Below are 8,825 nucleotides of genomic sequence, written 5' to 3' on the forward strand. Positions count from 1 at the left end.
GGGAGCCAACAGTGACCACTTTCCATCTCTGCTTAAACCATAGTCTTCGTGAGAGACCAAGAAGAACAAGAGGAAAAGGGAAGGGTGGAAAGGCAGGCCTCTTACCTCTTGGACACGCCTCCCTTACCCATTACCTCAACAGTGTATGGTCGGTGCTCATCCTAGGGTTTAATCTGTAAGGGATGAGGCGACGGCCTCCCGCTCCCTCCTCCTCCTCCTCCTCCTCTTCCCCCCCCCCCAAAGCGTTGGGGTATTAGGGTATCACAGCTTCACAAGGATGTTATGCACTGATCAAAAGCGAGACATCAGGGCTCTGGCGATAGCCTCCTGCAGAGAGAACAGTGTCTCTTGATCGATGATGTAGCTAGGAGGGACGGGAAGAGGAGGAGGGGGTGGTGGGTGAGTGAACTCCTAAACCAGCAACAGCAGCAGGAACACTAACACCACCAGGAACAATAGCAAGAGAAGGAGGAGATGAAGATGATGATTTGGTGATGAAGGTAGTGGAGTAATGGGTTGACGTAGGGGGTAGTTGATGGGAAAATAGTGATGGTATGGTGATGGTGGCTCGTTACGAGGAGGTGATGGGATGTACACCATAATGGTGGCTCTTGGGGAGAAAGTGATGGTATGGAAATGGTGTCTTGATGAAGGGAATTGGTTGAGCGACTGTGATGATAGTTCGGCGAGGGAAAATGATAGGATGTTGACAGTGTCTTCCTGATGAGGTATGGTGATGGTGACAGTAATGAATTTGTGAGACTGATGGTTAATCTTTAACTAAAGATAGTGATGTTAGCTTGATAGTTTTGACTTGGTGAAGAAAATGGTGACAAAGAATCGTTAGCGATGGATCTAGATGGAGACCAGTTAGGTTTGATAGAAATAATTGGGTGAGTTGATGGCGAGATGGGAGTGTTGAATGGAAATGAACTTTATGGTAATTAAGGCTTGCTCTAGATGACGAAGGTTTCTTGGTGATGATGATGGCTTACTGGGGATGATACCAGCATATCGCTTGTGATGATGGCTTGTCAAAGGAGATAAAGATGTATTAGTGTCTGGTTGCTCGTGTGGACAATGGCTTATTGATGATACTGAAAGATTGTAGATGGTGGATAATGATGGTGATAAAGGGCTTTTGAAGAAAGATATTGATGCTTGATTTGCGACGGTTGTGATGGTAGCTCAGAAACTAGTGATTATAATGGAAAGATGGTAGAAGAAAATGAAGACAATGGGTGGACTGTTGTCCATACTAGACAAGGGTAGAATGCCAGGAGCTTATTGGGTGACAAAGATAGCACTATCTTCTTTACCATATTACTAACTTCTCGTGGCCTCATTCCATCATTGTGACGATTGAAGAGGATCCTATAGGATTGGAGAGGATTGAGACAATGAACAACAGCGACGAATTTGAGCCAGCTTTTGTTTACAAGACAAAAGATGAAAGATATGACAATAGTTGAGGGTACCTTACTGGGAGAAGATGAGTTTTGAAGAAGGGCCATTATCATCTTTCTTTCACCATTTTCAATAAAATAGATTAACCCTAGGGGAAAAAATACGACCCTACAATTTCGTAACTAATTACAAATTATCATGACACTAATCAAACAAAATAATAAGGATAACTTATACTTCAGTTGCTCTATGAACAAACCAGTTTTAAATGATTCGATTGGAATAATCGAGATTAATAATCTTTCACATCAAATGTCTCATTAGGAATTCTTGGATGGTTAAAGAAACCCATAAGACTAGCTTGTGTATGGCATAGTAAGTATCTGTAGCGTGAAAGGAAGTGTAGGAGAAAAGGTGATAGTGTGGCTTGGAGATGGGAGAGTGAAGGAGAACGTGGAGGAGGAATGGTTGCAGTGGGGTGGGGGGGGTGGGGGGATTGATGGGGGTGAGAGGGCGCGTCTATTCTTCCTGACCACCCCACTTACACTGGTCACTCTCTCTCTCTCTCTCTCTCTCTCTCTCTCTCTCTCTCTCTCTCTCTCTCTCTCTCTCTCTCTCTCTCTCTCTCTCTGAGTCTCTCTCTCATATGCATCGACAGACCACGTCGCTAGGACCTCGGGGTCTGTGTGGTCTGTGTATCCATATAACTCTATGTAACTCTCTTCTACCCGAATTGATCAGATGGTGAGGGTGTTGTGCAGACAGCATTGCACAGAATGACGCGCTATGGTATATTGCTTGTTCACCAGGAAAGACAAAATTGGATAAAAGGTTTCTAAGCCACTGGAAAGAAATTGAACACTTTCCTGAATGAACACAAAACCAAGTTTAGTCAGCCAGTGTTGTTCTTCCTTTATTCTATTTCTCTGTTACACTTCTTTTGATCTGTATATCAATGATTATGTTATGAATTCACCTCATATGCGATAGAAATTTCCGTTGGCGATCTATGTAGAATCTGAACCAATAAATAGCGATTTCTATAATGATTAAATCTAACCTAGGGCGATAGATCTCCATCTGTATTTTCCGTATGCACAAGATGACGCAAACAAGCGGTTAAAGAAGTTAAAAAGGGATAGAGGAAAAAGAGATTCATATCAGGATGTTAACTGATGTGTGTGTGTGTGTGTGTGTGTGTGTGTGTGGGAGAGAGAGAGAGAGAGGGAGGGGGGATCAGGTGACTAACAATAACAATCATGACATGTTTACGAACAATGTTGGCGACCCATGCCACCGATTTTAAATCATCACCGATACTTTCAAGCCCCGATACCAAATTTTAGGCCTTGATCGGCATATAGTTAGATTCTTTTCTACAGTACACTAGTCTACCTTCAGCTAATACCTAACATCTTCGAGTCTAGATATGGAACCTTCTCGAGGATGAAGTTGAATGAAAATAAACAGTCACTGATCATGTTACCATTATCTATAGGGCATTTAGAAATACGAAACCATTACAGACTAGGACGAATAGGTTACCTTTAAGCCAAAATTAAATAACTGTAATTAAATTCTTGGGCGTGATGAGTGTAGATTTGGAGGCTAGTGTGTTTATATCTCCCATTATTGGGCTAAATCATCTATATCGATGTTTATCTATGTAGCTTAAAGTAAGGAATGTTCTAATATTCTTGAGGGGAAGACGCGATACTTGGTGATTTTATATATATATATATATATATATATATATATATATATATATATATATATATATATATATATATATATATATATATATATATATATATATATATATATATATATATATATATATATATATATATATATATATATGGGAAAATCTGTGCCAAAATGTAAACTATTATCCCTCTTATAAACAAAAGTAACGTGTGAATTCTGAAGAAAACATACGTGTACAAAGCTCACTACATGTGCTCAATTTACGGAGAACGAAGTTGCCATGCGAAAGGTGTTACACAGGATATCCGTAAGTAGGGTGTGTGAGGGTGTACCAGGTTCTGTAGGGTAAGGCAAGGGAGGCTATAAGGTAATTATATGAGGGTGAAGGTAAGGAATTTTTCTGATGGTTCCTTGAGAGTGTGAGGCATCATAAGTATGTTCTATTAGCCCAGAATGTGATTCATGATGAGTATGTCGTTCAAGGTGTGTTGATTTAGGGTGCAGTGACTTCTTCAGGGTGTAGTGGCATTAGGGTGTGGTTGTTTTAGGGTGTGGTGCTCTACTGAATGAAGAACAGACACTGATAGAGTGTGGCGAGCATGCTGATACACAGCGCACCATGATGTATTATATTACACCGCATCATCAGGTGTAGGGATTTTGTTTTCTGGCTTTACCAACAGAAGACACAATCAGGTCTACAATTCTGCAGTCCTGGCTCCAGAGAAAGGATTAGTTACGGTATTGTTTTGAAATTTCTTACGGACTGGAAAATGTTTTTTCGCGAGCTGTTCTAACTTATTCATTTCAAGGAACTGTACTGCTATTTAGCAACTAGAAATCAACACTAAGCTTGCTGCAGCCACTTTAGCAGACCAGTATTGGTAATAAATCTGTTCCTGTTCAAACAAAATTGTTCTTAATGATAACAGTTGAGAAAAATTGGTAGAATAATAAATCTTTTAGAAATATTATTAGTACATAACTTATGATAACGAGAGTAAGTCTTTGGACTGTTATGAAAATATAACAACAGCAATAATAACTAATCAGTAACAGCAAAATGAACCATTGCTGTTTGAGATAATAAGACACTGGTAATTCAAATGATGATTTGGACATTGGTAAAATAATGATACATTTAAGACAACAAGCTTTAGAAGACTGTAGGAATAAGCCAGACTTAATCATAACAAATATGACACTTCACTAGTAGTTGCAGTAACAAGAGAGTGATTGCTGTAATATCAAGACACATCATTATTTCTCATAATAAAGATAAGAAAATGACAAGAACAGTAACGAACCGCTGATGGATTTAACTTCAAGACAATACCATGATCAACAACAACAATAATGACAAGCCATTGCCATCATAAACAAGCAAATGCAACAAGATATTGACCATGATAACAATACATTGATAAGTATTATAACAAGCCTCAAGCATTTGCAATAAGAAGCCAGTGGAGATTTTGATAACAAGCCATTAATGCATATAATAAAAAGTCTTTGTCATTTGCAATTAAAAGCCGTTAAAGCCTAGTATGATAAGACATGGAACATTAAGAAGCCAAGCCAATCTGCAGTAAAAGCCCATGCATGAACATGGCAGCAAACATCTAACACTTGCAATGACAAGCCTTAAATGGCCATAATAACTAACCTCTTGCAATTAGAATACCACACCTCTCGACATTGTAATGATAAACTACAGATTTCTATGATAACAAATGACAAGCAGTTACGATAAAAAGTCACTAATATCTATGATAGTAAATAACCAACATATGCAATAACAAGCTACCGACAAATATCACAACAAGCCACTAGCATCTTCAATAACAATGCCATTGATATCTATGATAACAGATCACTTGCATTTGCAATAACAAGCCACTCATGTATGTGACACAGCATTTTCAATAACAAGCCAATGATAACTATGATAGCAAGCCACCAGCATTTGCAATAACAAGCCATTGATAGCAATACAAGCAAGAATATGGTTGCTGTTGCTCCCAATCAGTCCTGTTCGCTTGCACTAGCCTCACAGATGTGTCGGGAAGTTGTTTGAAGCGAGAGATCCTGGGTGTGTATATTGCCTTTAGCTATAATATCATGTTTATATCATCATGTCAAATGCTCTCACGTGTTTAAGAATATGGATGAGTTAATGGGGAATAGCGAGTATAATCAACTTCTATGAAAAATGTCTAATCAGATGTTGATCGCACAAGGAAATAGTGAAACAGACTGTAAGATGATTTGAAAAGGGAAATATATAAACGTATTCGTATAGCCTCAGCATACATGGGTATAAAAATATGTGATATCCTTTCAGTGTATGACTCTGACTTCAAATTAACACTCCATGCAAAGCAGATATTATGAAACATCAAGAAAAGAAGAAAAAAAACACCGGTTTATGATATGTAGTGGAAACAATAAATCCTCCGTTGATGTTTAGGTAATGGTAATTATATCATTAACCAGCTGAAGCAGGTGGATAGTAGAAGTTTAACTAATTAATGAACGGTTGTCTTTTAATCTAAGTATGGTACTTTTATGAGTAAAATTCTATCATATGATTAAGCAAACGAAAATCTAAACTTAAGAAAAATTAGAGTGACAGTGACAAATACAGAGACTAAACATCAAAAAACAAAATCTGATTTTCCTTACATTATACTCGATCAGATTTACAGCTTTCTTGTTCCTCAGATATCTAGCATTTTTTAGATCTTAATTCTTTTGTGATTGTCTTTATATATATATATATATATATATATATATATATATATATATATATATATATATATATATATATATATATATATATATATATATATATATATATATAAACAAATATAATAAAGATTAATATTGTCACTGTACTATCAAGGTATTTCTATTCACCTTTCCTTTAAGTATTCAATCATAATAAATATCGCTTATTTGAATCTAATTTGATGTTTTCTCTCTAACTTAACTCCATATGGTCCGGGGAATTTCGGGTTTCGCAAGAATCAATGTCGTGTAACTGAAATATATATATATATATATATATATATATATATATATATATATATATATATATATATATATATATATATATATATATATATATATATATTGTTTCTCGTCTATAAATATTTGCTTATTGATTTTCAAAGCGTGTACTCCAGATTAAGATTGTGCAGGGCTATAGCATGAGTAATGGTGCTAAGGAAGAATTTTCACTTCGATGGATAAATATGCAAATAGATAGAAAACACATCTCGCCTTACACTAAGTTCGTACGGTGTCAATAATCGTCACAATTAAAACAAATAAATTTCTCCGGCAACTTAGATTTTCTTATATTTTTGTACACAAACAAACCAGATACAAAAAAGATAAATTAAGAATCCGTGAATTTCGTCTTTGAAAATCGTATTTTCCTTATCAAACACAACTTCTGTAAGCACGACTAAAAACTAACAAAGATTAGAAAAATGTATGTATAACACAGGATGTAATTATGGATGATAAGTGATGATGATTATCATAATTTGGTTATCATTATGCGCGAGAGTGGAGCGGTGAAGGATGTCTTGCACTTAAGCTTCGACTTCGCCTCGTAGAGAGAGACAGACAGAGGGAGAGAGAGAGAGAGAGAGAGAGAGAGAGAGAGAGAGAGAGAGAGAGAGAGAGAGAGAGAGAGAGAGAGAGAGAGAGAGAGAGAGGATATATTGCCTTACTTTAATCATCATCTCAGTTGGATGTAAAATGTAAGTGCACCAAGCGAGGAGCGGTCACTGGGGCCCTTCTCTTCCAACATTCCTCTGAGACCAAGGCGCAAAGAACACCCGAACGCCCTCCCTTGTGCCAAAGCTTCCAAAATTGGTGTTCAAGTTTTCCAAAATCCATCAAAACGGATGTAAGACTTCACAGGAGCTCCTGTTCAATGATATGCAAGGCCTGGGGCATATATTATCATAATTGATCACCTCATAATGCTAAGAATAATTACTCATAAACACGAAGTTAAATTCATTATCATCTAGCTCCATAAAGATATATAAACACACACGCTACGTTCATCTTCGTCTCTCCAGTACCGTCCGACTTTCGGGCGAACCCTCTCGGCGCCTGATTGGCTGAGCAGCTACGAAGAAGTGTGACGTCACCAGAGAAATGCCAATCACGAGCCGAGATATCTGGCGAGAAACTTGGGCTGCTCTACACGTGCTTGTCACGCGGGAAGTCGACTTGAGGGCCTATGGGAGGTCGCCACTTACTTGGCTTCGCTTCCTCCGTGGCTTTTTCCTGCCGGCGAATTTTTGGGAGCCGTGAGCCGCTGGGGGGAAGAGTATCAGTCCAAGAGAATTTTCCCGGCAGTAGGGCAGTGTGGCTCGGCGACTCACACAAACATTCCGACTGCGGTGAGAAGGCTCAGGCCAGGGATGGCAGAGTTTTCCATCAGTCAGCGCATGGCAGAAGCGTCCGCCCTGCTGGCCTGGCCTGTGCGGAACCAGCGACAGACGGCCAGCTTTCCATCCCACCCGCAGATGGCACAGGGACCTGGTCGAGGGCGGAGGTTCTCCCAGTGCGGCAGCGGCGGCGGTGGTGGTGGTGGTGGCAGGGTTAGCGGCGCGGGAGTATTATAATACCACACAGGCCTCGATGGCCGCGTGTTGCCACTGACGGCATAAAGGCAGACAGGGAGGGAGGGAGCCAGGCGGCGCGGCAGGCACTACTTGCAACTTTTTACTCGCTTAGCGAGTGGAGGCAGAGCAGCCGCGGCCCGCAGGCATACACGTGTTCCTCTCTACTGCAGCGAGCCATTCCCCGACCCTCCTCATGTCTTACTTTTATGAATAAAAACCGAACAAAAACTCAGATCTGGAGCTTTCGTGTCCTCAGATACCCAACTCTTTCTTAAGGAGGCAACACGACTAAACTATTACATTAAGAAAATGTAATTATCGAGCAGTGGTAGGCAATGCAAAGCTCTGAAGGGAAGCGGTGCATTGCATCAATGGCCTGCCTGAGATACGATAATACGCATTTTTTTCCCAGCCCGTTGGACTGTGACTGATGTTTGGTCGTCTTCCGTCGCAGCCACGGAGCCTCAGTTCCTCCAGCAGGGAAGAGGGCGTGACACAGTGTCCAAGGCTCCCGCAGAAGGTGACCTGTGAGAAGAACCCCAGACGTGGGGAGAGTCTCTCAATACGCACATTAGAAACTCCCGTCAACTCCGCTGCCAAAAGCACAGGCAACTCTTTTTCATTTTTCAAAATGTCATGAATCTATGTCAGAACAGTTGGGACAGAGCGCTGGGAGGAGGCACACCCCACTACCTTCCCTCCCAAACCCCCGCTCCCTCCCTCCTTCCATCCCTCCACCACCTTCTCCCTCCCGCCTGTATGCACACACTCACACACGCATACACACACACACACACGCACACACGCCCTCCATCCTCCTCCCCCATGTCCCCTCAACTCCCTTTCTCTTAGACTCGTGTAATTAATGCATTAAGAAATGTTGGTGTTGCAGACATCTGCTTGGAGGAGTCCCACACGATCACATGTAGGGCTACTCGGCCCACACACACTAATCAGCTTGGGGATCCTACATGAAGGACTGAATTACCTCCCATGGACGGGTGTCTGTGGGGCTTCAGGATTACTCCATCTGGGGGCCAGTGTGTGTGTGTGTGTGTG

General features: G+C 40.5%; 1 protein-coding gene across 9 annotated transcripts in view; it reads right to left on the reverse strand.

The window, feature by feature from the left end:
- pros (homeobox protein prospero) overlaps positions 1-7,788 on the reverse strand; it is an 844,893-nt gene extending 837,105 nt beyond the window's left edge. For 3 of the 9 annotated variants that reach the window (XM_071660584.1, XM_071660583.1, XM_071660585.1), the window contains exon 1: positions 6,858-7,787. The gene's annotated coding sequence lies outside the window, so the exon portion shown is untranslated. Of the gene's footprint in view, positions 1-6,857 lie in introns of all 9 variants that reach the window. The other 6 variants (XM_071660582.1, XM_071660580.1, XM_071660581.1 and 3 more) reach the window with 4 other exon arrangements.
- Between the last annotated feature and the right edge of the window lie 1,037 nt (positions 7,789-8,825).

The sequence above is a fragment of the Panulirus ornatus genome, chromosome 72, assembly GCF_036320965.1.
Source record: "Panulirus ornatus isolate Po-2019 chromosome 72, ASM3632096v1, whole genome shotgun sequence".
Classification (NCBI taxonomy): Eukaryota; Metazoa; Arthropoda; class Malacostraca; order Decapoda; family Palinuridae; genus Panulirus; species Panulirus ornatus.